The sequence below is a fragment of the Microcebus murinus genome, unplaced genomic scaffold (genome assembly GCF_040939455.1).
Source record: "Microcebus murinus isolate Inina unplaced genomic scaffold, M.murinus_Inina_mat1.0 scaf007_hap2_Mmur4.0, whole genome shotgun sequence".
Classification (NCBI taxonomy): Eukaryota; Metazoa; Chordata; class Mammalia; order Primates; family Cheirogaleidae; genus Microcebus; species Microcebus murinus.
In genome coordinates, this window is record NW_027438953.1 from 963155 (window position 1) to 990182 (window position 27028).

Sequence of the window (27028 nt, forward strand, 5' to 3'; positions counted from 1 at the left end):
GACCCGCAGGCCAGCTGGGCCTTCGGGCAGGACAGAGAGCCCCGGAATCCGACGTGGAGAGCTGCGTGTACGTCCCCATCAGGAGGCGGTCCCCACCTCCGCGGCTCTCCCCTTGCGGGGAGGGGCAGCCCAGCCGGCAGCCAGCCGCAGGGCCTCAGGGAAGACACCAGGCTGGGCCCCCGCGGCACAGCGGGGGCACGTCCCCCGCACTCACGCGACTTAGGGACGGCTGCTGGAGACTGCTGCGGCCACCCTGCTGCCGGGTTTCTGGAGGGCTTCCTGGAAGCAGCGTCCACACCAAGCCCTTGGAAGGCCCAGGCGACGGAGGAGCCGGTCAGGCAGGGGCCGAGGACGGTGAGAGGCCGGGCGGGCGGGAAGGAGCATGTCAGGCAGGGGCAGAGGACGGTGACAGGCCGGGCGGGGAGGAGCCGGTCAGGCGGGGGCCCAGGACAGTGACGGGCCTGGCCGGGGAGGAGTGCGTCAGGCAGGGAGAGTGGAGACGGGCTGGGTAAGGGTTAGGGTGACAGTTAGGGCACAATTCACAATCGCAAAGACGTGGAAGCGACCCGAGTGCCCATCCATCCAGGAGTGCATGAATAAAATGTGGCGCGTGGACACCACGGAGTGCCATTCGGCTGTGAGGAGCAGCGGTGAGAGGGCGCCTCTCGTGTTCTCCTGGCCAGAGCTGGAACCCGTTCCAGTAGGCCAGGTATCCCAAGAATGGACACACGAGCACCACGTGAGCGCGCTCACCGGCAAATTGGTACGAACGGATGGACGCCTAAGTGGACAGAGAGGAATCACCTTCATCGGGTGGGTGTCGGGCGTGTGGGGGGAGGGGAGGGGCATACACATCCATTAGGCATGGGGTGGGTGCGCACCGACTGGGGGATGGGCGCACTTGAAGCTCTGACCCGAGGGGGGAGGCTTGGAGAGGGCAAGGCACCCGACCTTAACATTGGTACCCCCACAATACGCTGGAACAACATGAGAGGTATATGAATAAGAACACAGGGGGGGCCGGGCGCGGTGGCTCACGCCTGTAATCCTAGCTCTCTGGGAGGCCGAGGCGGGCGGATTGCTCCAGGTCAGGAGTTCGAAACCAGCCTGAGCAAGAGCGAGACCCCGTCTCTACTAAAAATAGAAAGAAATTAATTGGCCAACTAATATATATAGAAAAACACAGCCGGGCGTGGTGGTGCATGCCTGTAGTCCCAACTACTCGGGAGGCTGAGGCAGCAGGATTGCTTGAGCCCGGAGATTGAGGTTGCTGTGAGCTAGGCTGACGCCATGGCACTCACTCTAGCCTGGGCAGCAAAACGAGACTCTGTCTCAAAAAAAAAAAAAAAAAGAACACAGGGGGGAGGGGGGCACGGGCAACACATGTCACCTGAATACTTGTACTCCCATCATCTGCTTGAAGAGAGAGAGAAAAGAAAATGCAATCATAGAGGTAAGAGACACTTTTTAAAAATAATGAATCCGAAGAGAAAAGTAAAAGGAGGCCTGTGGAGCAGGTCTGGGTGTGACTCCGGATCCCCCAACATCAGGTGCCACCACCAAAGATTCCTGCGTGTAGCCCATAGAACCCCAAAAGCAACGGGACGAGTTCTGGTCACATACTCCCTCAAAATGACATCCTGGCCTTCTTCTGGAACTCCCTCCCCTCTCAGACTCTCAAGGTTTCCTCCAGCGTGTCGGTTCCCACAGAGCAGACCTTTGGTCTGAGACCTGACAGTCCAGATGCCACGCATGCTGCCGCGTGGCGGCGGTGTCGCGGCTTGGGACAAGAGGAGGCCCCACGGTGCGGGCTGGGGCGCCAGGCACCGCGGGCGGGCGCTGAGGGTGGGGGTGACCCCCACCCCGGGCCGCTGCCGCGCTCCCAGAAAGGGGACACAACAAGAGGCAAAAAAAAAAAAAAAAAAAAAGCAGCAGCCTGTGGCACCCGGTATTCCCAGGCGGTCTCCCATCCAAGTACTAACCGGGCCCGACCCTGCTTAGCTTCCGAGACCAGACGAGATCGGGGGCGTTCAGGGTGGTGTGGCCCTAGACGGCGGCGGAGGGCGCCCCTGCCCCGCTCAAGAAGCCGAGCCTCTCTGGGCTTCCCCGCCGCCGCCTCCCGCCCCAGGCCCCGCGCCGGGCCGGGCCGGTTGAGTTCGCCGGCCGGGTCCCGCGGGCTCCCAGGGACGGGGTTGATGGGCGGGGCGGGGCGGGGCGGGGGGCTGTCTCTGTATACACACACACACACACTCACACTCACTCACACTCACACAAGATGCGCCTCCACGGCTGGACTCGCCAAGGTGGAGCCCTCCCAGCCTCCCTCGTCTCCTCGCCCGGCCTCCTTCACCTACCCGCTGCCCACCCCCAGCGCGTCGCTGCCTGCCGCTGACTGCGCACGTGCGGGACGCTCGCCCTTTGACCCCAGCCAGGGGCCGCCCTCCCCCACAACCCCTTTCAGCTGCGCCCCCCCCCCTCGCCCTGTGGGTGGGCTGCCGCCTATTCCCCCGGGCCAGGGCTGGGGCACAGCCAGTGTATGGGGCGTCTCTCTCTGGGGATGTGTCCCATGGGTGGGGTGGGGTGGCGTGGTTTGGGGGGCGCTGAAGAAATCAGTCCCCTCCATCTCCTACCTCTGGAAAACGCCCAAGCCCGTGGAGAACTGCCGGCACCGCTTCGTGGGGGCCGGGACCCTCCTCCGTGTCCTCCTGTGGCCCAGTCCAAGGGGCCTGGGCCTGGCCGGGGCTGCATTGGACCCCGACCACCCTGGCGTGTGGACTCGCTAAAAATCGGCCATTAGATATTGGATTCCAGCTTCCTGGAGGTCATTTCACTAATGAGTGCACCGGAAAGAGTTTCCTAATCCATCTGTGAGGGTGGCAACTGAAAGAGAATTTGAAAGCTGACAGAATAGGCGAGGGAAGGCATAGGAGATTTCCACACCCAGCAAGGAAGACTTTCCCGAAATGGAAGAAAGAAACGAGCAAACAGAGACACCGGTAGCCCGCCCGGAAAAGAGTCTGCCCCTTAGAGAAAGCACCCTGACCAGGTTCACCCGTGGGTGGGTGGCGAGCTAGCGGCATTCAGAAGAGCGAGGCCCGCAGTCTGTGCGGAAGACACCTGCGCTCGGGTGTGTGTGGCGGCGCAATTCACAAGCAGCTCCAGATGTTAAACCAAGGAGAAGCCAGGGAGTTCCCAACGCCCCAGGTGTCCTCAGCCCACGACTGGCTGCTGTGGGAATGCGAAGCCCGGCTCCTTGTCTCAGAGCGGGGTTCCCAGGAGGATCAGGCTGAAGCTGGGACTCGGCCTCAAAGTGTCCCCTCGCATGGCCACCCCCTTCCCCTTCCTGCTCCTCTACTCCTGGTGCCCCTCCATCCAGGGGCCAGACCTTAAAGAGTCACCGCAAGAGAATCCTGGTCCCAAAGGAGCCTTCTGGGGGACCGGTGCTGAGAGAGGTTGTGGGCATGGCCTGCTGGGGCTCTGCCCGACCCAGGGCTGAGAGATGCCACCTCCCAGCTCTGGGTCCCTGCAGGAAGTGTTGGCAAGCACAGGGCCGGTCCTCCAAAGGCCCAGGTGCAGGGAGCCCAGGCCAAGCAGCCTGTGGAAGAGGCCACTTGCCGTGCCACCCCGGGAACAGGACTGCAGGCCCCGGCCCTTCCCACCTCCTCCTCCTCCTCCTCCTCCTCCTCCTCCCCCCCGTCCCCCCCCACAGGGCACAGGGCTCAGAGACACCTCAGACTCTTGCTACCCGAAGTGCAAAGGGCATCAGTTGCTCCTCCAACCCCCCCGCCCAGCAGACCACGTTGTCCAGCCAGCCCCCGGGCCTCCCTGGGGTGCCCAGCACAAAAGTGCAGACACCCACCGGACCCTCAATCTCAGTTTTCGGATGTTTTTGCCACTCTAAGGACCCGCAGGCCAGCTGGGCCTTCGGGCAGGACAGAGAGCCCCGGAATCCGACGTGGAGAGCTGCGTGTACGTCCCCATCAGGAGGCGGTCCCCACCTCCGCGGCTCTCCCCTTGCGGGGAGGGGCAGCCCAGCCGGCAGCCAGCCGCAGGGCCTCAGGGAAGACACCAGGCTGGGCCCCCGCGGCACAGCGGGGGCACGTCCCCCGCACTCACGCGACTTAGGGACGGCTGCTGGAGACTGCTGCGGCCACCCTGCTGCCGGGTTTCTGGAGGGCTTCCTGGAAGCAGCGTCCACACCAAGCCCTTGGAAGGCCCAGGCGACGGAGGAGCCGGTCAGGCAGGGGCCGAGGACGGTGAGAGGCCGGGCGGGCGGGAAGGAGCATGTCAGGCAGGGGCAGAGGACGGTGACAGGCCGGGCGGGGAGGAGCCGGTCAGGCGGGGGCCCAGGACAGTGACGGGCCTGGCCGGGGAGGAGTGCGTCAGGCAGGGGCAGTGGAGACGGGCTGGGTAAGGGTTAGGGTGACAGTTAGGGCACAATTCACAATCGCAAAGACGTGGAAGCGACCCGAGTGCCCATCCATCCAGGAGTGCATGAATAAAATGTGGCGCGTGGACACCACGGAGTGCCATTCGGCTGTGAGGAGCAGCGGTGAGAGGGCGCCTCTCGTGTTCTCCTGGCCAGAGCTGGAACCCGTTCCAGTAGGCCAGGTATCCCAAGAATGGACACACGAGCACCACGTGAGCGCGCTCACCGGCAAATTGGTACGAACGGATGGACGCCTAAGTGGACAGAGAGGAATCACCTTCATCGGGTGGGTGTCGGGCGGGTGGGGGGAGGGGAGGGGCATACACATCCATTAGGCATGGGGTGGGTGCGCACCGACTGGGGGATGGGCGCACTTGAAGCTCTGACCCGAGGGGGGAGGCTTGGAGAGGGCAAGGCACCCGACCTTAACATTGGTACCCCCACAATACGCTGGAACAACATGAGAGGTATATGAATAAGAACACAGGGGGGGCCGGGCGCGGTGGCTCACGCCTGTAATCCTAGCTCTCTGGGAGGCCGAGGCGGGCGGATTGCTCCAGGTCAGGAGTTCGAAACCAGCCTGAGCAAGAGCGAGACCCCGTCTCTACTAAAAATAGAAAGAAATTAATTGGCCAACTAATATATATAGAAAAACACAGCCGGGCGTGGTGGTGCATGCCTGTAGTCCCAACTACTCGGGAGGCTGAGGCAGCAGGATTGCTTGAGCCCGGAGATTGAGGTTGCTGTGAGCTAGGCTGACGCCATGGCACTCACTCTAGCCTGGGCAGCAAAACGAGACTCTGTCTCAAAAAAAAAAAAAAAAAAAGAACACAGAAGGGAGGGGGGCACGGGCAACACATGTCACCTGAATACTTGTACTCCCATCATCTGCTTGAAGAGAGAGAGAAAAGAAAATGCAATCATAGAGGTAAGAGACACTTTTTAAAAATAATGAATCCGAAGAGAAAAGTAAAAGGAGGCCTGTGGAGCAGGTCTGGGTGTGACTCCGGATCCCCCAACATCAGGTGCCACCACCAAAGATTCCTGCGTGTAGCCCATAGAACCCCAAAAGCAACGGGACGAGTTCTGGTCACATACTCCCTCAAAATGACATCCTGGCCTTCTTCTGGAACTCCCTCCCCTCTCAGACTCTCAAGGTTTCCTCCAGCGTGTCGGTTCCCACAGAGCAGACCTTTGGTCTGAGACCTGACAGTCCAGATGCCACGCATGCTGCCGCGTGGCGGCGGTGTCGCGGCTTGGGACAAGAGGAGGCCCCACGGTGCGGGCTGGGGCGCCAGGCACCGCGGGCGGGCGCTGAGGGTGGGGGTGACCCCCACCCCGGGCCGCCGCCGCGCTCCCAGAAAGGGGACACAACAAGAGGCAAAAAAAAAAAAAAAAAAAAAAGCAGCAGCCTGTGGCACCCGGTATTCCCAGGCGGTCTCCCATCCAAGTACTAACCGGGCCCGACCCTGCTTAGCTTCCGAGACCAGACGAGATCGGGGGCGTTCAGGGTGGTGTGGCCCTAGACGGCGGCGGAGGGCGCCCCTGCCCCGCTCAAGAAGCCGAGCCTCTCTGGGCTTCCCCGCCGCCGCCTCCCGCCCCAGGCCCCGCGCCGGGCCGGGCCGGTTGAGTTCGCCGGCCGGGTCCCGCGGGCTCCCAGGGACGGGGTTGATGGGCGGGGCGGGGCGGGGCGGGGGGCTGTCTCTGTATACACACACACACACACTCACACTCACTCACACTCACACAAGATGCGCCTCCACGGCTGGACTCGCCAAGGTGGAGCCCTCCCAGCCTCCCTCGTCTCCTCGCCCGGCCTCCTTCACCTACCCGCTGCCCACCCCCAGCGCGTCGCTGCCTGCCGCTGACTGCGCACGCGCGGGACGCTCGCCCTTTGACCCCAGCCAGGGGCCGCCCTCCCCCACAACCCCTTTCAGCTGCGCCCCCCCCCTCGCCCTGTGGGTGGGCTGCCGCCTATTCCCCCGGGCCAGGGCTGGGGCACAGCCAGTGTATGGGGCGTCTCTCTCTGGGGATGTGTCCCATGGGTGGGGTGGGGTGGCGTGGTTTGGGGGGCGCTGAAGAAATCAGTCCCCTCCATCTCCTACCTCTGGAAAACGCCCAAGCCCGTGGAGAACTGCCGGCACCGCTTCGTGGGGGCCGGGACCCTCCTCCGTGTCCTCCTGTGGCCCAGTCCAAGGGGCCTGGGCCTGGCCGGGGCTGCATTGGACCCCGACCACCCTGGCGTGTGGACTCGCTAAAAATCGGCCATTAGATATTGGATTCCAGCTTCCTGGAGGTCATTTCACTAATGAGTGCACCGGAAAGAGTTTCCTAATCCATCTGTGAGGGTGGCAACTGAAAGAGAATTTGAAAGCTGACAGAATAGGCGAGGGAAGGCATAGGAGATTTCCACACCCAGCAAGGAAGACTTTCCCGAAATGGAAGAAAGAAACGAGCAAACAGAGACACCGGTAGCCCGCCCGGAAAAGAGTCTGCCCCTTAGAGAAAGCACCCTGACCAGGTTCACCCGTGGGTGGGTGGCGAGCTAGCGGCGTTCAGAAGAGCGAGGCCCGCAGTCTGTGCGGAAGACACCTGCGCTCGGGTGTGTGTGGCGGCGCGATTCACAAGCAGCTCCAGATGTTAAACCAAGGAGAAGCCAGGGAGTTCCCAACGCCCCAGGTGTCCTCAGCCCACGACTGGCTGCTGTGGGAATGCGAAGCCCGGCTCCTTGTCTCAGAGCGGGGTTCCCAGGAGGATCAGGCTGAAGCTGGGACTCGGCCTCAAAGTGTCCCCTCGCATGGCCACCCCCTTCCCCTTCCTGCTCCTCTACTCCTGGTGCCCCTCCATCCAGGGGCCAGACCTTAAAGAGTCACCGCAAGAGAATCCTGGTCCCAAAGGAGCCTTCTGGGGGACCGGTGCTGAGAGAGGTTGTGGGCATGGCCTGCTGGGGCTCTGCCCGACCCAGGGCTGAGAGATGCCACCTCCCAGCTCTGGGTCCCTGCAGGAAGTGTTGGCAAGCACAGGGCCGGTCCTCCAAAGGCCCAGGTGCAGGGAGCCCAGGCCAAGCAGCCTGTGGAAGAGGCCACTTGCCGTGCCACCCCGGGAACAGGACTGCAGGCCCCGGCCCTTCCCACCTCCTCCTCCTCCTCCTCCTCCTCCTCCTCCCCCCCGCCCCCCCCCACAGGGCACAGGGCTCAGAGACACCTCAGACTCTTGCTACCCGAAGTGCAAAGGGCATCAGTTGCTCCTCCAACCCCCCCGCCCAGCAGACCACGTTGTCCAGCCAGCCCCCGGGCCTCCCTGGGGTGCCCAGCACAAAAGTGCAGACACCCACCGGACCCTCAATCTCAGTTTTCGGATGTTTTTGCCACTCTAAGGACCCGCAGGCCAGCTGGGCCTTCGGGCAGGACAGAGAGCCCCGGAATCCGACGTGGAGAGCTGCGTGTACGTCCCCATCAGGAGGCGGTCCCCACCTCCGCGGCTCTCCCCTTGCGGGGAGGGGCAGCCCAGCCGGCAGCCAGCCGCAGGGCCTCAGGGAAGACACCAGGCTGGGCCCCCGCGGCACAGCGGGGGCACGTCCCCCGCACTCACGCGACTTAGGGACGGCTGCTGGAGACTGCTGCGGCCACCCTGCTGCCGGGTTTCTGGAGGGCTTCCTGGAAGCAGCGTCCACACCAAGCCCTTGGAAGGCCCAGGCGACGGAGGAGCCGGTCAGGCAGGGGCCGAGGACGGTGAGAGGCCGGGCGGGCGGGAAGGAGCATGTCAGGCAGGGGCAGAGGACGGTGACAGGCCGGGCGGGGAGGAGCCGGTCAGGCGGGGGCCCAGGACAGTGACGGGCCTGGCCGGGGAGGAGTGCGTCAGGCAGGGAGAGTGGAGACGGGCTGGGTAAGGGTTAGGGTGACAGTTAGGGCACAATTCACAATCGCAAAGACGTGGAAGCGACCCGAGTGCCCATCCATCCAGGAGTGCATGAATAAAATGTGGCGCGTGGACACCACGGAGTGCCATTCGGCTGTGAGGAGCAGCGGTGAGAGGGCGCCTCTCGTGTTCTCCTGGCCAGAGCTGGAACCCGTTCCAGTAGGCCAGGTATCCCAAGAATGGACACACGAGCACCACGTGAGCGCGCTCACCGGCAAATTGGTACGAACGGATGGACGCCTAAGTGGACAGAGAGGAATCACCTTCATCGGGTGGGTGTCGGGCGTGTGGGGGGAGGGGAGGGGCATACACATCCATTAGGCATGGGGTGGGTGCGCACCGACTGGGGGATGGGCGCACTTGAAGCTCTGACCCGAGGGGGGAGGCTTGGAGAGGGCAAGGCACCCGACCTTAACATTGGTACCCCCACAATACGCTGGAACAACATGAGAGGTATATGAATAAGAACACAGGGGGGGGCGGGCGCGGTGGCTCACGCCTGTAATCCTAGCTCTCTGGGAGGCCGAGGCGGGCGGATTGCTCCAGGTCAGGAGTTCGAAACCAGCCTGAGCAAGAGCGAGACCCCGTCTCTACTAAAAATAGAAAGAAATTAATTGGCCAACTAATATATATAGAAAAACACAGCCGGGCGTGGTGGTGCATGCCTGTAGTCCCAACTACTCGGGAGGCTGAGGCAGCAGGATTGCTTGAGCCCGGAGATTGAGGTTGCTGTGAGCTAGGCTGACGCCATGGCACTCACTCTAGCCTGGGCAGCAAAACGAGACTCTGTCTCAAAAAAAAAAAAAAAAAGAACACAGGGGGGAGGGGGGCACGGGCAACACATGTCACCTGAATACTTGTACTCCCATCATCTGCTTGAAGAGAGAGAGAAAAGAAAATGCAATCATAGAGGTAAGAGACACTTTTTAAAAATAATGAATCCGAAGAGAAAAGTAAAAGGAGGCCTGTGGAGCAGGTCTGGGTGTGACTCCGGATCCCCCAACATCAGGTGCCACCACCAAAGATTCCTGCGTGTAGCCCATAGAACCCCAAAAGCAACGGGACGAGTTCTGGTCACATACTCCCTCAAAATGACATCCTGGCCTTCTTCTGGAACTCCCTCCCCTCTCAGACTCTCAAGGTTTCCTCCAGCGTGTCGGTTCCCACAGAGCAGACCTTTGGTCTGAGACCTGACAGTCCAGATGCCACGCATGCTGCCGCGTGGCGGCGGTGTCGCGGCTTGGGACAAGAGGAGGCCCCACGGTGCGGGCTGGGGCGCCAGGCACCGCGGGCGGGCGCTGAGGGTGGGGGTGACCCCCACCCCGGGCCGCCGCCGCGCTCCCAGAAAGGGGACACAACAAGAGGCAAAAAAAAAAAAAAAAAAAAAGCAGCAGCCTGTGGCACCCGGTATTCCCAGGCGGTCTCCCATCCAAGTACTAACCGGGCCCGACCCTGCTTAGCTTCCGAGACCAGACGAGATCGGGGGCGTTCAGGGTGGTGTGGCCCTAGACGGCGGCGGAGGGCGCCCCTGCCCCGCTCAAGAAGCCGAGCCTCTCTGGGCTTCCCCGCCGCCGCCTCCCGCCCCAGGCCCCGCGCCGGGCCGGGCCGGTTGAGTTCGCCGGCCGGGTCCCGCGGGCTCCCAGGGACGGGGTTGATGGGCGGGGCGGGGCGGGGCGGGGGGCTGTCTCTGTATACACACACACACACACTCACACTCACTCACACTCACACAAGATGCGCCTCCACGGCTGGACTCGCCAAGGTGGAGCCCTCCCAGCCTCCCTCGTCTCCTCGCCCGGCCTCCTTCACCTACCCGCTGCCCACCCCCAGCGCGTCGCTGCCTGCCGCTGACTGCGCACGTGCGGGACGCTCGCCCTTTGACCCCAGCCAGGGGCCGCCCTCCCCCACAACCCCTTTCAGCTGCGCCCCCCCCCCTCGCCCTGTGGGTGGGCTGCCGCCTATTCCCCCGGGCCAGGGCTGGGGCACAGCCAGTGTATGGGGCGTCTCTCTCTGGGGATGTGTCCCATGGGTGGGGTGGGGTGGCGTGGTTTGGGGGGCGCTGAAGAAATCAGTCCCCTCCATCTCCTACCTCTGGAAAACGCCCAAGCCCGTGGAGAACTGCCGGCACCGCTTCGTGGGGGCCGGGACCCTCCTCCGTGTCCTCCTGTGGCCCAGTCCAAGGGGCCTGGGCCTGGCCGGGGCTGCATTGGACCCCGACCACCCTGGCGTGTGGACTCGCTAAAAATCGGCCATTAGATATTGGATTCCAGCTTCCTGGAGGTCATTTCACTAATGAGTGCACCGGAAAGAGTTTCCTAATCCATCTGTGAGGGTGGCAACTGAAAGAGAATTTGAAAGCTGACAGAATAGGCGAGGGAAGGCATAGGAGATTTCCACACCCAGCAAGGAAGACTTTCCCGAAATGGAAGAAAGAAACGAGCAAACAGAGACACCGGTAGCCCGCCCGGAAAAGAGTCTGCCCCTTAGAGAAAGCACCCTGACCAGGTTCACCCGTGGGTGGGTGGCGAGCTAGCGGCATTCAGAAGAGCGAGGCCCGCAGTCTGTGCGGAAGACACCTGCGCTCGGGTGTGTGTGGCGGCGCAATTCACAAGCAGCTCCAGATGTTAAACCAAGGAGAAGCCAGGGAGTTCCCAACGCCCCAGGTGTCCTCAGCCCACGACTGGCTGCTGTGGGAATGCGAAGCCCGGCTCCTTGTCTCAGAGCGGGGTTCCCAGGAGGATCAGGCTGAAGCTGGGACTCGGCCTCAAAGTGTCCCCTCGCATGGCCACCCCCTTCCCCTTCCTGCTCCTCTACTCCTGGTGCCCCTCCATCCAGGGGCCAGACCTTAAAGAGTCACCGCAAGAGAATCCTGGTCCCAAAGGAGCCTTCTGGGGGACCGGTGCTGAGAGAGGTTGTGGGCATGGCCTGCTGGGGCTCTGCCCGACCCAGGGCTGAGAGATGCCACCTCCCAGCTCTGGGTCCCTGCAGGAAGTGTTGGCAAGCACAGGGCCGGTCCTCCAAAGGCCCAGGTGCAGGGAGCCCAGGCCAAGCAGCCTGTGGAAGAGGCCACTTGCCGTGCCACCCCGGGAACAGGACTGCAGGCCCCGGCCCTTCCCACCTCCTCCTCCTCCTCCTCCTCCTCCTCCTCCCCCCCGTCCCCCCCCACAGGGCACAGGGCTCAGAGACACCTCAGACTCTTGCTACCCGAAGTGCAAAGGGCATCAGTTGCTCCTCCAACCCCCCCGCCCAGCAGACCACGTTGTCCAGCCAGCCCCCGGGCCTCCCTGGGGTGCCCAGCACAAAAGTGCAGACACCCACCGGACCCTCAATCTCAGTTTTCGGATGTTTTTGCCACTCTAAGGACCCGCAGGCCAGCTGGGCCTTCGGGCAGGACAGAGAGCCCCGGAATCCGACGTGGAGAGCTGCGTGTACGTCCCCATCAGGAGGCGGTCCCCACCTCCGCGGCTCTCCCCTTGCGGGGAGGGGCAGCCCAGCCGGCAGCCAGCCGCAGGGCCTCAGGGAAGACACCAGGCTGGGCCCCCGCGGCACAGCGGGGGCACGTCCCCCGCACTCACGCGACTTAGGGACGGCTGCTGGAGACTGCTGCGGCCACCCTGCTGCCGGGTTTCTGGAGGGCTTCCTGGAAGCAGCGTCCACACCAAGCCCTTGGAAGGCCCAGGCGACGGAGGAGCCGGTCAGGCAGGGGCCGAGGACGGTGAGAGGCCGGGCGGGCGGGAAGGAGCATGTCAGGCAGGGGCAGAGGACGGTGACAGGCCGGGCGGGGAGGAGCCGGTCAGGCGGGGGCCCAGGACAGTGACGGGCCTGGCCGGGGAGGAGTGCGTCAGGCAGGGGCAGTGGAGACGGGCTGGGTAAGGGTTAGGGTGACAGTTAGGGCACAATTCACAATCGCAAAGACGTGGAAGCGACCCGAGTGCCCATCCATCCAGGAGTGCATGAATAAAATGTGGCGCGTGGACACCACGGAGTGCCATTCGGCTGTGAGGAGCAGCGGTGAGAGGGCGCCTCTCGTGTTCTCCTGGCCAGAGCTGGAACCCGTTCCAGTAGGCCAGGTATCCCAAGAATGGACACACGAGCACCACGTGAGCGCGCTCACCGGCAAATTGGTACGAACGGATGGACGCCTAAGTGGACAGAGAGGAATCACCTTCATCGGGTGGGTGTCGGGCGGGTGGGGGGAGGGGAGGGGCATACACATCCATTAGGCATGGGGTGGGTGCGCACCGACTGGGGGATGGGCGCACTTGAAGCTCTGACCCGAGGGGGGAGGCTTGGAGAGGGCAAGGCACCCGACCTTAACATTGGTACCCCCACAATACGCTGGAACAACATGAGAGGTATATGAATAAGAACACAGGGGGGCCGGGCTCGGTGGCTCACGCCTGTAATCCTAGCTCTCTGGGAGGCCGAGGCGGGCGGATTGCTCCAGGTCAGGAGTTCGAAACCAGCCTGAGCAAGAGCGAGACCCCGTCTCTACTAAAAATAGAAAGAAATTAATTGGCCAACTAATATATATAGAAAAACACAGCCGGGCGTGGTGGTGCATGCCTGTAGTCCCAACTACTCGGGAGGCTGAGGCAGCAGGATTGCTTGAGCCCGGAGATTGAGGTTGCTGTGAGCTAGGCTGACGCCATGGCACTCACTCTAGCCTGGGCAGCAAAACGAGACTCTGTCTCAAAAAAAAAAAAAAAAAAAGAACACAGAAGGGAGGGGGGCACGGGCAACACATGTCACCTGAATACTTGTACTCCCATCATCTGCTTGAAGAGAGAGAGAAAAGAAAATGCAATCATAGAGGTAAGAGACACTTTTTAAAAATAATGAATCCGAAGAGAAAAGTAAAAGGAGGCCTGTGGAGCAGGTCTGGGTGTGACTCCGGATCCCCCAACATCAGGTGCCACCACCAAAGATTCCTGCGTGTAGCCCATAGAACCCCAAAAGCAACGGGACGAGTTCTGGTCACATACTCCCTCAAAATGACATCCTGGCCTTCTTCTGGAACTCCCTCCCCTCTCAGACTCTCAAGGTTTCCTCCAGCGTGTCGGTTCCCACAGAGCAGACCTTTGGTCTGAGACCTGACAGTCCAGATGCCACGCATGCTGCCGCGTGGCGGCGGTGTCGCGGCTTGGGACAAGAGGAGGCCCCACGGTGCGGGCTGGGGCGCCAGGCACCGCGGGCGGGCGCTGAGGGTGGGGGTGACCCCCACCCCGGGCCGCTGCCGCGCTCCCAGAAAGGGGACACAACAAGAGGCAAAAAAAAAAAAAAAAAAAAAGCAGCAGCCTGTGGCACCCGGTATTCCCAGGCGGTCTCCCATCCAAGTACTAACCGGGCCCGACCCTGCTTAGCTTCCGAGACCAGACGAGATCGGGGGCGTTCAGGGTGGTGTGGCCCTAGACGGCGGCGGAGGGCGCCCCTGCCCCGCTCAAGAAGCCGAGCCTCTCTGGGCTTCCCCGCCGCCGCCTCCCGCCCCAGGCCCCGCGCCGGGCCGGGCCGGTTGAGTTCGCCGGCCGGGTCCCGCGGGCTCCCAGGGACGGGGTTGATGGGCGGGGCGGGGCGGGGCGGGGGGCTGTCTCTGTATACACACACACACACACTCACACTCACTCACACTCACACAAGATGCACCTCCACGGCTGGACTCGCCAAGGTGGAGCCCTCCCAGCCTCCCTCGTCTCCTCGCCCGGCCTCCTTCACCTACCCGCTGCCCACCCCCAGCGCGTCGCTGCCTGCCGCTGACTGCGCACGCGCGGGACGCTCGCCCTTTGACCCCAGCCAGGGGCCGCCCTCCCCCACAACCCCTTTCAGCTGCGCCCCCCCCCCTCGCCCTGTGGGTGGGCTGCCGCCTATTCCCCCGGGCCAGGGCTGGGGCACAGCCAGTGTATGGGGCGTCTCTCTCTGGGGATGTGTCCCATGGGTGGGGTGGGGTGGCGTGGTTTGGGGGGCGCTGAAGAAATCAGTCCCCTCCATCTCCTACCTCTGGAAAACGCCCAAGCCCGTGGAGAACTGCCGGCACCGCTTCGTGGGGGCCGGGACCCTCCTCCGTGTCCTCCTGTGGCCCAGTCCAAGGGGCCTGGGCCTGGCCGGGGCTGCATTGGACCCCGACCACCCTGGCGTGTGGACTCGCTAAAAATCGGCCATTAGATATTGGATTCCAGCTTCCTGGAGGTCATTTCACTAATGAGTGCACCGGAAAGAGTTTCCTAATCCATCTGTGAGGGTGGCAACTGAAAGAGAATTTGAAAGCTGACAGAATAGGCGAGGGAAGGCATAGGAGATTTCCACACCCAGCAAGGAAGACTTTCCCGAAATGGAAGAAAGAAACGAGCAAACAGAGACACCGGTAGCCCGCCCGGAAAAGAGTCTGCCCCTTAGAGAAAGCACCCTGACCAGGTTCACCCGTGGGTGGGTGGCGAGCTAGCGGCATTCAGAAGAGCGAGGCCCGCAGTCTGTGCGGAAGACACCTGCGCTCGGGTGTGTGTGGCGGCGCGATTCACAAGCAGCTCCAGATGTTAAACCAAGGAGAAGCCAGGGAGTTCCCAACGCCCCAGGTGTCCTCAGCCCACGACTGGCTGCTGTGGGAATGCGAAGCCCGGCTCCTTGTCTCAGAGCGGGGTTCCCAGGAGGATCAGGCTGAAGCTGGGACTCGGCCTCAAAGTGTCCCCTCGCATGGCCACCCCCTTCCCCTTCCTGCTCCTCTACTCCTGGTGCCCCTCCATCCAGGGGCCAGACCTTAAAGAGTCACCGCAAGAGAATCCTGGTCCCAAAGGAGCCTTCTGGGGGACCGGTGCTGAGAGAGGTTGTGGGCATGGCCTGCTGGGGCTCTGCCCGACCCAGGGCTGAGAGATGCCACCTCCCAGCTCTGGGTCCCTGCAGGAAGTGTTGGCAAGCACAGGGCCGGTCCTCCAAAGGCCCAGGTGCAGGGAGCCCAGGCCAAGCAGCCTGTGGAAGAGGCCACTTGCCGTGCCACCCCGGGAACAGGACTGCAGGCCCCGGCCCTTCCCACCTCCTCCTCCTCCTCCTCCTCCTCCTCCTCCTCCCCCCCGCCCCCCCCCCACAGGGCACAGGGCTCAGAGACACCTCAGACTCTTGCTACCCGAAGTGCAAAGGGCATCAGTTGCTCCTCCAACCCCCCCGCCCAGCAGACCACGTTGTCCAGCCAGCCCCCGGGCCTCCCTGGGGTGCCCAGCACAAAAGTGCAGACACCCACCGGACCCTCAATCTCAGTTTTCGGATGTTTTTGCCACTCTAAGGACCCGCAGGCCAGCTGGGCCTTCGGGCAGGACAGAGAGCCCCGGAATCCGACGTGGAGAGCTGCGTGTACGTCCCCATCAGGAGGCGGTCCCCACCTCCGCGGCTCTCCCCTTGCGGGGAGGGGCAGCCCAGCCGGCAGCCAGCCGCAGGGCCTCAGGGAAGACACCAGGCTGGGCCCCCGCGGCACAGCGGGGGCACGTCCCCCGCACTCACGCGACTTAGGGACGGCTGCTGGAGACTGCTGCGGCCACCCTGCTGCCGGGTTTCTGGAGGGCTTCCTGGAAGCAGCGTCCACACCAAGCCCTTGGAAGGCCCAGGCGACGGAGGAGCCGGTCAGGCAGGGGCCGAGGACGGTGAGAGGCCGGGCGGGCGGGAAGGAGCATGTCAGGCAGGGGCAGAGGACGGTGACAGGCCGGGCGGGGAGGAGCCGGTCAGGCGGGGGCCCAGGACAGTGACGGGCCTGGCCGGGGAGGAGTGCGTCAGGCAGGGAGAGTGGAGACGGGCTGGGTAAGGGTTAGGGTGACAGTTAGGGCACAATTCACAATCGCAAAGACGTGGAAGCGACCCGAGTGCCCATCCATCCAGGAGTGCATGAATAAAATGTGGCGCGTGGACACCACGGAGTGCCATTCGGCTGTGAGGAGCAGCGGTGAGAGGGCGCCTCTCGTGTTCTCCTGGCCAGAGCTGGAACCCGTTCCAGTAGGCCAGGTATCCCAAGAATGGACACACGAGCACCACGTGAGCGCGCTCACCGGCAAATTGGTACGAACGGATGGACGCCTAAGTGGACAGAGAGGAATCACCTTCATCGGGTGGGTGTCGGGCGTGTGGGGGGAGGGGAGGGGCATACACATCCATTAGGCATGGGGTGGGTGCGCACCGACTGGGGGATGGGCGCACTTGAAGCTCTGACCCGAGGGGGGAGGCTTGGAGAGGGCAAGGCACCCGACCTTAACATTGGTACCCCCACAATACGCTGGAACAACATGAGAGGTATATGAATAAGAACACAGGGGGGGCCGGGCTCGGTGGCTCACGCCTGTAATCCTAGCTCTCTGGGAGGCCGAGGCGGGCGGATTGCTCCAGGTCAGGAGTTCGAAACCAGCCTGAGCAAGAGCGAGACCCCGTCTCTACTAAAAATAGAAAGAAATTAATTGGCCAACTAATATATATAGAAAAACACAGCCGGGCGTGGTGGTGCATGCCTGTAGTCCCAACTACTCGGGAGGCTGAGGCAGCAGGATTGCTTGAGCCCGGAGATTGAGGTTGCTGTGAGCTAGGCTGACGCCATGGCACTCACTCTAGCCTGGGCAGCAAAACGAGACTCTGTCTCAAAAAAAAAAAAAAAAAAAGAACACAGAAGGGAGGGGGGCACGGGCAACACATGTCACCTGAATACTTGTACTCCCATCATCTGCTTGAAGAGAGAGAGAAAAGAAAATGCAATCATAGAGGTAAGAGACACTTTTTAAAAATAATGAATCCGAAGAGAAAAGTAAAAGGAGGCCTGTGGAGCAGGTCTGGGTGTGACTCCGGATCCCCCAACATCAGGTGCCACCACCAAAGATTCCTGCGTGTAGCCCATAGAACCCCAAAAGCAACGGGACGAGTTCTGGTCACATACTCCCTCAAAATGACATCCTGGCCTTCTTCTGGAACTCCCTCCCCTCTCAGACTCTCAAGGTTTCCTCCAGCGTGTCGGTTCCCACAGAGCAGACCTTTGGTCTGAGACCTGACAGTCCAGATGCCACGCATGCTGCCGCGTGGCGGCGGTGTCGCGGCTTGGGACAAGAGGAGGCCCCACGGTGCGGGCTGGGGCGCCAGGCACCGCGGGCGGGCGCTGAGGGTGGGGGTGACCCCCACCCCAGGCCGCCGCCGTGCTCCCAGAAAGGGGACAGAACAAGAGGCAAAAAAAAAAAAAAAAAAAAAAGCAGCAGCCTGTGGCACCCGGTATTCCCAGGCGGTCTCCCATCCAAGTACTAACCGGGCCCGACCCTGCTTAGCTTCCGAGACCAGACGAGATCGGGGGCGTTCAGGGTGGTGTGGCCCTAGACGGCGGCGGAGGGCGCCCCTGCCCCGCTCAAGAAGCCGAGCCTCTCTGGGCTTCCCCGCCGCCGCCTCCCGCCCCAGGCCCCGCGCCGGGCCGGGCCGGTTGAGTTCGCCGGCCGGGTCCCGCGGGCTCCCAGGGACGGGGTTGATGGGCGGGGCGGGGCGGGGCGGGGGGCTGTCTCTGTATACACACACACACACACTCACACTCACTCACACTCACACAAGATGCGCCTCCACGGCTGGACTCGCCAAGGTGGAGCCCTCCCAGCCTCCCTCGTCTCCTCGCCCGGCCTCCTTCACCTACCCGCTGCCCACCCCCAGCGCGTCGCTGCCTGCCGCTGACTGCGCACGTGCGGGACGCTCGCCCTTTGACCCCAGCCAGGGGCCGCCCTCCCCCACAACCCCTTTCAGCTGCGCCCCCCCCCCTCGCCCTGTGGGTGGGCTGCCGCCTATTCCCCCGGGCCAGGGCTGGGGCACAGCCAGTGTATGGGGCGTCTCTCTCTGGGGATGTGTCCCATGGGTGGGGTGGGGTGGCGTGGTTTGGGGGGCGCTGAAGAAATCAGTCCCCTCCATCTCCTACCTCTGGAAAACGCCCAAGCCCGTGGAGAACTGCCGGCACCGCTTCGTGGGGGCCGGGACCCTCCTCCGTGTCCTCCTGTGGCCCAGTCCAAGGGGCCTGGGCCTGGCCGGGGCTGCATTGGACCCCGACCACCCTGGCGTGTGGACTCGCTAAAAATCGGCCATTAGATATTGGATTCCAGCTTCCTGGAGGTCATTTCACTAATGAGTGCACCGGAAAGAGTTTCCTAATCCATCTGTGAGGGTGGCAACTGAAAGAGAATTTGAAAGCTGACAGAATAGGCGAGGGAAGGCATAGGAGATTTCCACACCCAGCAAGGAAGACTTTCCCGAAATGGAAGAAAGAAACGAGCAAACAGAGACACCGGTAGCCCGCCCGGAAAAGAGTCTGCCCCTTAGAGAAAGCACCCTGACCAGGTTCACCCGTGGGTGGGTGGCGAGCTAGCGGCATTCAGAAGAGCGAGGCCCGCAGTCTGTGCGGAAGACACCTGCGCTCGGGTGTGTGTGGCGGCGCAATTCACAAGCAGCTCCAGATGTTAAACCAAGGAGAAGCCAGGGAGTTCCCAACGCCCCAGGTGTCCTCAGCCCACGACTGGCTGCTGTGGGAATGCGAAGCCCGGCTCCTTGTCTCAGAGCGGGGTTCCCAGGAGGATCAGGCTGAAGCTGGGACTCGGCCTCAAAGTGTCCCCTCGCATGGCCACCCCCTTCCCCTTCCTGCTCCTCTACTCCTGGTGCCCCTCCATCCAGGGGCCAGACCTTAAAGAGTCACCGCAAGAGAATCCTGGTCCCAAAGGAGCCTTCTGGGGGACCGGTGCTGAGAGAGGTTGTGGGCATGGCCTGCTGGGGCTCTGCCCGACCCAGGGCTGAGAGATGCCACCTCCCAGCTCTGGGTCCCTGCAGGAAGTGTTGGCAAGCACAGGGCCGGTCCTCCAAAGGCCCAGGTGCAGGGAGCCCAGGCCAAGCAGCCTGTGGAAGAGGCCACTTGCCGTGCCACCCCGGGAACAGGACTGCAGGCCCCGGCCCTTCCCACCTCCTCCTCCTCCTCCTCCTCCTCCTCCTCCCCCCCGTCCCCCCCCACAGGGCACAGGGCTCAGAGACACCTCAGACTCTTGCTACCCGAAGTGCAAAGGGCATCAGTTGCTCCTCCAACCCCCCCGCCCAGCAGACCACGTTGTCCAGCCAGCCCCCGGGCCTCCCTGGGGTGCCCAGCACAAAAGTGCAGACACCCACCGGACCCTCAATCTCAGTTTTCGGATGTTTTTGCCACTCTAAGGACCCGCAGGCCAGCTGGGCCTTCGGGCAGGACAGAGAGCCCCGGAATCCGACGTGGAGAGCTGCGTGTACGTCCCCATCAGGAGGCGGTCCCCACCTCCGCGGCTCTCCCCTTGCGGGGAGGGGCAGCCCAGCCGGCAGCCAGCCGCAGGGCCTCAGGGAAGACACCAGGCTGGGCCCCCGCGGCACAGCGGGGGCACGTCCCCCGCACTCACGCGACTTAGGGACGGCTGCTGGAGACTGCTGCGGCCACCCTGCTGCCGGGTTTCTGGAGGGCTTCCTGGAAGCAGCGTCCACACCAAGCCCTTGGAAGGCCCAGGCGACGGAGGAGCCGGTCAGGCAGGGGCCGAGGACGGTGAGAGGCCGGGCGGGCGGGAAGGAGCATGTCAGGCAGGGGCAGAGGACGGTGACAGGCCGGGCGGGGAGGAGCCGGTCAGGCGGGGGCCCAGGACAGTGACGGGCCTGGCCGGGGAGGAGTGCGTCAGGCAGGGGCAGTGGAGACGGGCTGGGTAAGGGTTAGGGTGACAGTTAGGGCACAATTCACAATCGCAAAGACGTGGAAGCGACCCGAGTGCCCATCCATCCAGGAGTGCATGAATAAAATGTGGCGCGTGGACACCACGGAGTGCCATTCGGCTGTGAGGAGCAGCGGTGAGAGGGCGCCTCTCGTGTTCTCCTGGCCAGAGCTGGAACCCGTTCCAGTAGGCCAGGTATCCCAAGAATGGACACACGAGCACCACGTGAGCGCGCTCACCGGCAAATTGGTACGAACGGATGGACGCCTAAGTGGACAGAGAGGAATCACCTTCATCGGGTGGGTGTCGGGCGGGTGGGGGGAGGGGAGGGGCATACACATCCATTAGGCATGGGGTGGGTGCGCACCGACTGGGGGATGGGCGCACTTGAAGCTCTGACCCGAGGGGGGAGGCTTGGAGAGGGCAAGGCACCCGACCTTAACATTGGTACCCCCACAATACGCTGGAACAACATGAGAGGTATATGAATAAGAACACAGGGGGGGCCGGGCGCGGTGGCTCACGCCTGTAATCCTAGCTCTCTGGGAGGCCGAGGCGGGCGGATTGCTCCAGGTCAGGAGTTCGAAACCAGCCTGAGCAAGAGCGAGACCCCGTCTCTACTAAAAATAGAAAGAAATTAATTGGCCAACTAATATATATAGAAAAACACAGCCGGGCGTGGTGGTGCATGCCTGTAGTCCCAACTACTCGGGAGGCTGAGGCAGCAGGATTGCTTGAGCCCGGAGATTGAGGTTGCTGTGAGCTAGGCTGACGCCATGGCACTCACTCTAGCCTGGGCAGCAAAACGAGACTCTGTCTCAAAAAAAAAAAAAAAAAAAGAACACAGAAGGGAGGGGGGCACGGGCAACACATGTCACCTGAATACTTGTACTCCCATCATCTGCTTGAAGAGAGAGAGAAAAGAAAATGCAATCATAGAGGTAAGAGACACTTTTTAAAAATAATGAATCCGAAGAGAAAAGTAAAAGGAGGCCTGTGGAGCAGGTCTGGGTGTGACTCCGGATCCCCCAACATCAGGTGCCACCACCAAAGATTCCTGCGTGTAGCCCATAGAACCCCAAAAGCAACGGGACGAGTTCTGGTCACATACTCCCTCAAAATGACATCCTGGCCTTCTTCTGGAACTCCCTCCCCTCTCAGACTCTCAAGGTTTCCTCCAGCGTGTCGGTTCCCACAGAGCAGACCTTTGGTCTGAGACCTGACAGTCCAGATGCCACGCATGCTGCCGCGTGGCGGCGGTGTCGCGGCTTGGGACAAGAGGAGGCCCCACGGTGCGGGCTGGGGCGCCAGGCACCGCGGGCGGGCGCTGAGGGTGGGGGTGACCCCCACCCCAGGCCGCCGCCGTGCTCCCAGAAAGGGGACAGAACAAGAGGCAAAAAAAAAAAAAAAAAAAAAGCAGCAGCCTGTGGCACCCGGTATTCCCAGGCGGTCTCCCATCCAAGTACTAACCGGGCCCGACCCTGCTTAGCTTCCGAGACCAGACGAGATCGGGGGCGTTCAGGGTGGTGTGGCCCTAGACGGCGGCGGAGGGCGCCCCTGCCCCGCTCAAGAAGCCGAGCCTCTCTGGGCTTCCCCGCCGCCGCCTCCCGCCCCAGGCCCCGCGCCGGGCCGGGCCGGTTGAGTTCGCCGGCCGGGTCCCGCGGGCTCCCAGGGACGGGGGTGATGGGCGGGGCGGGGCGGGGCGGGGGGCTGTCTCTGTATACACACACACACACACTCACACTCACTCACACTCACACAAGATGCACCTCCACGGCTGGACTCGCCAAGGTGGAGCCCTCCCAGCCTCCCTCGTCTCCTCGCCCGGCCTCCTTCACCTACCCGCTGCCCACCCCCAGCGCGTCGCTGCCTGCCGCTGACTGCGCACGCGCGGGACGCTCGCCCTTTGACCCCAGCCAGGGGCCGCCCTCCCCCACAACCCCTTTCAGCTGCGCCCCCCCCTCGCCCTGTGGGTGGGCTGCCGCCTATTCCCCCGGGCCAGGGCTGGGGCACAGCCAGTGTATGGGGCGTCTCTCTCTGGGGATGTGTCCCATGGGTGGGGTGGGGTGGCGTGGTTTGGGGGGCGCTGAAGAAATCAGTCCCCTCCATCTCCTACCTCTGGAAAACGCCCAAGCCCGTGGAGAACTGCCGGCACCGCTTCGTGGGGGCCGGGACCCTCCTCCGTGTCCTCCTGTGGCCCAGTCCAAGGGGCCTGGGCCTGGCCGGGGCTGCATTGGACCCCGACCACCCTGGCGTGTGGACTCGCTAAAAATCGGCCATTAGATATTGGATTCCAGCTTCCTGGAGGTCATTTCACTAATGAGTGCACCGGAAAGAGTTTCCTAATCCATCTGTGAGGGTGGCAACTGAAAGAGAATTTGAAAGCTGACAGAATAGGCGAGGGAAGGCATAGGAGATTTCCACACCCAGCAAGGAAGACTTTCCCGAAATGGAAGAAAGAAACGAGCAAACAGAGACACCGGTAGCCCGCCCGGAAAAGAGTCTGCCCCTTAGAGAAAGCACCCTGACCAGGTTCACCCGTGGGTGGGTGGCGAGCTAGCGGCATTCAGAAGAGCGAGGCCCGCAGTCTGTGCGGAAGACACCTGAGCTCGGGTGTGTGTGGCGGCGCGATTCACAAGCAGCTCCAGATGTTAAACCAAGGAGAAGCCAGGGAGTTCCCAACGCCCCAGGTGTCCTCAGCCCACGACTGGCTGCTGTGGGAATGCGAAGCCCGGCTCCTTGTCTCAGAGCGGGGTTCCCAGGAGGATCAGGCTGAAGCTGGGACTCGGCCTCAAAGTGTCCCCTCGCATGGCCACCCCCTTCCCCTTCCTGCTCCTCTACTCCTGGTGCCCCTCCATCCAGGGGCCAGACCTTAAAGAGTCACCGCAAGAGAATCCTGGTCCCAAAGGAGCCTTCTGGGGGACCGGTGCTGAGAGAGGTTGTGGGCATGGCCTGCTGGGGCTCTGCCCGACCCAGGGCTGAGAGATGCCACCTCCCAGCTCTGGGTCCCTGCAGGAAGTGTTGGCAAGCACAGGGCCGGTCCTCCAAAGGCCCAGGTGCAGGGAGCCCAGGCCAAGCAGCCTGTGGAAGAGGCCACTTGCCGTGCCACCCCGGGAACAGGACTGCAGGCCCCGGCCCTTCCCACCTCCTCCTCCTCCTCCTCCTCCTCCTCCTCCTCCCCCCCGCCCCCCCCCACAGGGCACAGGGCTCAGAGACACCTCAGACTCTTGCTACCCGAAGTGCAAAGGGCATCAGTTGCTCCTCCAACCCCCCCGCCCAGCAGACCACGTTGTCCAGCCAGCCCCCGGGCCTCCCTGGGGTGCCCAGCACAAAAGTGCAGACACCCACCGGACCCTCAATCTCAGTTTTCGGATGTTTTTGCCACTCTAAGGACCCGCAGGCCAGCTGGGCCTTCGGGCAGGACAGAGAGCCCCGGAATCCGACGTGGAGAGCTGCGTGTACGTCCCCATCAGGAGGCGGTCCCCACCTCCGCGGCTCTCCCCTTGCGGGGAGGGGCAGCCCAGCCGGCAGCCAGCCGCAGGGCCTCAGGGAAGACACCAGGCTGGGCCCCCGCGGCACAGCGGGGGCACGTCCCCCGCACTCACGCGACTTAGGGACGGCTGCTGGAGACTGCTGCGGCCACCCTGCTGCCGGGTTTCTGGAGGGCTTCCTGGAAGCAGCGTCCACACCAAGCCCTTGGAAGGCCCAGGCGACGGAGGAGCCGGTCAGGCAGGGGCCGAGGACGGTGAGAGGCCGGGCGGGCGGGAAGGAGCATGTCAGGCAGGGGCAGAGGACGGTGACAGGCCGGGCGGGGAGGAGCCGGTCAGGCGGGGGCCCAGGACAGTGACGGGCCTGGCCGGGGAGGAGTGCGTCAGGCAGGGGCAGTGGAGACGGGCTGGGTAAGGGTTAGGGTGACAGTTAGGGCACAATTCACAATCGCAAAGACGTGGAAGCGACCCGAGTGCCCATCCATCCAGGAGTGCATGAATAAAATGTGGCGCGTGGACACCACGGAGTGCCATTCGGCTGTGAGGAGCAGCGGTGAGAGGGCGCCTCTCGTGTTCTCCTGGCCAGAGCTGGAACCCGTTCCAGTAGGCCAGGTATCCCAAGAATGGACACACGAGCACCACGTGAGCGCGCTCACCGGCAAATTGGTACGAACGGATGGACGCCTAAGTGGACAGAGAGGAATCACCTTCATCGGGTGGGTGTCGGGCGTGTGGGGGGAGGGGAGGGGCATACACATCCATTAGGCATGGGGTGGGTGCGCACCGACTGGGGGATGGGCGCACTTGAAGCTCTGACCCGAGGGGGGAGGCTTGGAGAGGGCAAGGCACCCGACCTTAACATTGGTACCCCCACAATACGCTGGAACAACATGAGAGGTATATGAATAAGAACACAGGGGGGGCCGGGCGCGGTGGCTCACGCCTGTAATCCTAGCTCTCTGGGAGGCCGAGGCGGGCGGATTGCTCCAGGTCAGGAGTTCGAAACCAGCCTGAGCAAGAGCGAGACCCCGTCTCTACTAAAAATAGAAAGAAATTAATTGGCCAACTAATATATATAGAAAAACACAGCCGGGCGTGGTGGTGCATGCCTGTAGTCCCAACTACTCGGGAGGCTGAGGCAGCAGGATTGCTTGAGCCCGGAGATTGAGGTTGCTGTGAGCTAGGCTGACGCCATGGCACTCACTCTAGCCTGGGCAGCAAAACGAGACTCTGTCTCAAAAAAAAAAAAAAAAAAGAACACAGGGGGGAGGGGGGCACGGGCAACACATGTCACCTGAATACTTGTACTCCCATCATCTGCTTGAAGAGAGAGAGAAAAGAAAATGCAATCCTAGAGGTAAGAGACACTTTTTAAAAATAATGAATCCGAAGAGAAAAGTAAAAGGAGGCCTGTGGAGCAGGTCTGGGTGTGACTCCGGATCCCCCAACATCAGGTGCCACCACCAAAGATTCCTGCGTGTAGCCCATAGAACCCCAAAAGCAACGGGACGAGTTCTGGTCACATACTCCCTCAAAATGACATCCTGGCCTTCTTCTGGAACTCCCTCCCCTCTCAGACTCTCAAGGTTTCCTCCAGCGTGTCGGTTCCCACAGAGCAGACCTTTGGTCTGAGACCTGACAGTCCAGATGCCACGCATGCTGCCGCGTGGCGGCGGTGTCGCGGCTTGGGACAAGAGGAGGCCCCACGGTGCGGGCTGGGGCGCCAGGCACCGCGGGCGGGCGCTGAGGGTGGGGGTGACCCCCACCCCGGGCCGCCGCCGCGCTCCCAGAAAGGGGACAGAACAAGAGGCAAAAAAAAAAAAAAAAAAAAAGCAGCAGCCTGTGGCACCCGGTATTCCCAGGCGGTCTCCCATCCAAGTACTAACCGGGCCCGACCCTGCTTAGCTTCCGAGACCAGACGAGATCGGGGGCGTTCAGGGTGGTGTGGCCCTAGACGGCGGCGGAGGGCGCCCCTGCCCCGCTCAAGAAGCCGAGCCTCTCTGGGCTTCCCCGCCGCCGCCTCCCGCCCCAGGCCCCGCGCCGGGCCGGGCCGGTTGAGTTCGCCGGCCGGGTCCCGCGGGCTCCCAGGGACGGGGTTGATGGGCGGGGCGGGGCGGGGCGGGGCGGGGCGGGGCGGGGGGCTGTCTCTGTATACACACACACACACACTCACACTCACTCACACTCACACAAGATGCGCCTCCACGGCTGGACTCGCCAAGGTGGAGCCCTCCCAGCCTCCCTCGTCTCCTCGCCCGGCCTCCTTCACCTACCCGCTGCCCACCCCCAGCGCGTCGCTGCCTGCCGCTGACTGCGCACGCGCGGGACGCTCGCCCTTTGACCCCAGCCAGGGGCCGCCCTCCCCCACAACCCCTTTCAGCTGCGCCCCCCCCCTCGCCCTGTGGGTGGGCTGCCGCCTATTCCCCCGGGCCAGGGCTGGGGCACAGCCAGTGTATGGGGCGTCTCTCTCTGGGGATGTGTCCCATGGGTGGGGTGGGGTGGCGTGGTTTGGGGGGCGCTGAAGAAATCAGTCCCCTCCATCTCCTACCTCTGGAAAACGCCCAAGCCCGTGGAGAACTGCCGGCACCGCTTCGTGGGGGCCGGGACCCTCCTCCGTGTCCTCCTGTGGCCCAGTCCAAGGGGCCTGGGCCTGGCCGGGGCTGCATTGGACCCCGACCACCCTGGCGTGTGGACTCGCTAAAAATCGGCCATTAGATATTGGATTCCAGCTTCCTGGAGGTCATTTCACTAATGAGTGCACCGGAAAGAGTTTCCTAATCCATCTGTGAGGGTGGCAACTGAAAGAGAATTTGAAAGCTGACAGAATAGGCGAGGGAAGGCATAGGAGATTTCCACACCCAGCAAGGAAGACTTTCCCGAAATGGAAGAAAGAAACGAGCAAACAGAGACACCGGTAGCCCGCCCGGAAAAGAGTCTGCCCCTTAGAGAAAGCACCCTGACCAGGTTCACCCGTGGGTGGGTGGCGAGCTAGCGGCATTCAGAAGAGCGAGGCCCGCAGTCTGTGCGGAAGACACCTGCGCTCGGGTGTGTGTGGCGGCGCGATTCACAAGCAGCTCCAGATGTTAAACCAAGGAGAAGCCAGGGAGTTCCCAACGCCCCAGGTGTCCTCAGCCCACGACTGGCTGCTGTGGGAATGCGAAGCCCGGCTCCTTGTCTCAGAGCGGGGTTCCCAGGAGGATCAGGCTGAAGCTGGGACTCGGCCTCAAAGTGTCCCCTCGCATGGCCACCCCCTTCCCCTTCCTGCTCCTCTACTCCTGGTGCCCCTCCATCCAGGGGCCAGACCTTAAAGAGTCACCGCAAGAGAATCCTGGTCCCAAAGGAGCCTTCTGGGGGACCGGTGCTGAGAGAGGTTGTGGGCATGGCCTGCTGGGGCTCTGCCCGACCCAGGGCTGAGAGATGCCACCTCCCAGCTCTGGGTCCCTGCAGGAAGTGTTGGCAAGCACAGGGCCGGTCCTCCAAAGGCCCAGGTGCAGGGAGCCCAGGCC

At 62.9% G+C, this 27028-nt stretch overlaps 7 non-coding genes across 7 annotated transcripts; all 7 read right to left on the reverse strand.

Moving 5' to 3' along the window:
- Window positions 1–1933: 1933 nt before the first annotated feature.
- On the reverse strand, window positions 1934–2052 carry LOC142866814 (5S ribosomal RNA). The gene has a single exon (XR_012916644.1). It is a non-coding gene; the product is annotated as a 5S ribosomal RNA (ribosomal RNA).
- A 3786-nt stretch (window positions 2053–5838) lies between these two features.
- Window positions 5839–5957, reverse strand: LOC142866816 (5S ribosomal RNA). Its single transcript, XR_012916646.1, has one exon. It is a non-coding gene; the product is annotated as a 5S ribosomal RNA (ribosomal RNA).
- A 3782-nt stretch (window positions 5958–9739) lies between these two features.
- On the reverse strand, window positions 9740–9858 carry LOC142866817 (5S ribosomal RNA). The gene has a single exon (XR_012916647.1). It is a non-coding gene; the product is annotated as a 5S ribosomal RNA (ribosomal RNA).
- Window positions 9859–13642: 3784 nt separating this feature from the next.
- LOC142866818 (5S ribosomal RNA) lies at window positions 13643–13761 on the reverse strand. Its single transcript, XR_012916648.1, has one exon. It is a non-coding gene; the product is annotated as a 5S ribosomal RNA (ribosomal RNA).
- Window positions 13762–17551: 3790 nt separating this feature from the next.
- Window positions 17552–17670, reverse strand: LOC142866819 (5S ribosomal RNA). The gene has a single exon (XR_012916649.1). It is a non-coding gene; the product is annotated as a 5S ribosomal RNA (ribosomal RNA).
- A 3785-nt stretch (window positions 17671–21455) lies between these two features.
- On the reverse strand, window positions 21456–21574 carry LOC142866821 (5S ribosomal RNA). The gene has a single exon (XR_012916650.1). It is a non-coding gene; the product is annotated as a 5S ribosomal RNA (ribosomal RNA).
- Window positions 21575–25359: 3785 nt separating this feature from the next.
- LOC142866822 (5S ribosomal RNA) lies at window positions 25360–25478 on the reverse strand. The gene has a single exon (XR_012916651.1). It is a non-coding gene; the product is annotated as a 5S ribosomal RNA (ribosomal RNA).
- Between the last annotated feature and the right edge of the window lie 1550 nt (window positions 25479–27028).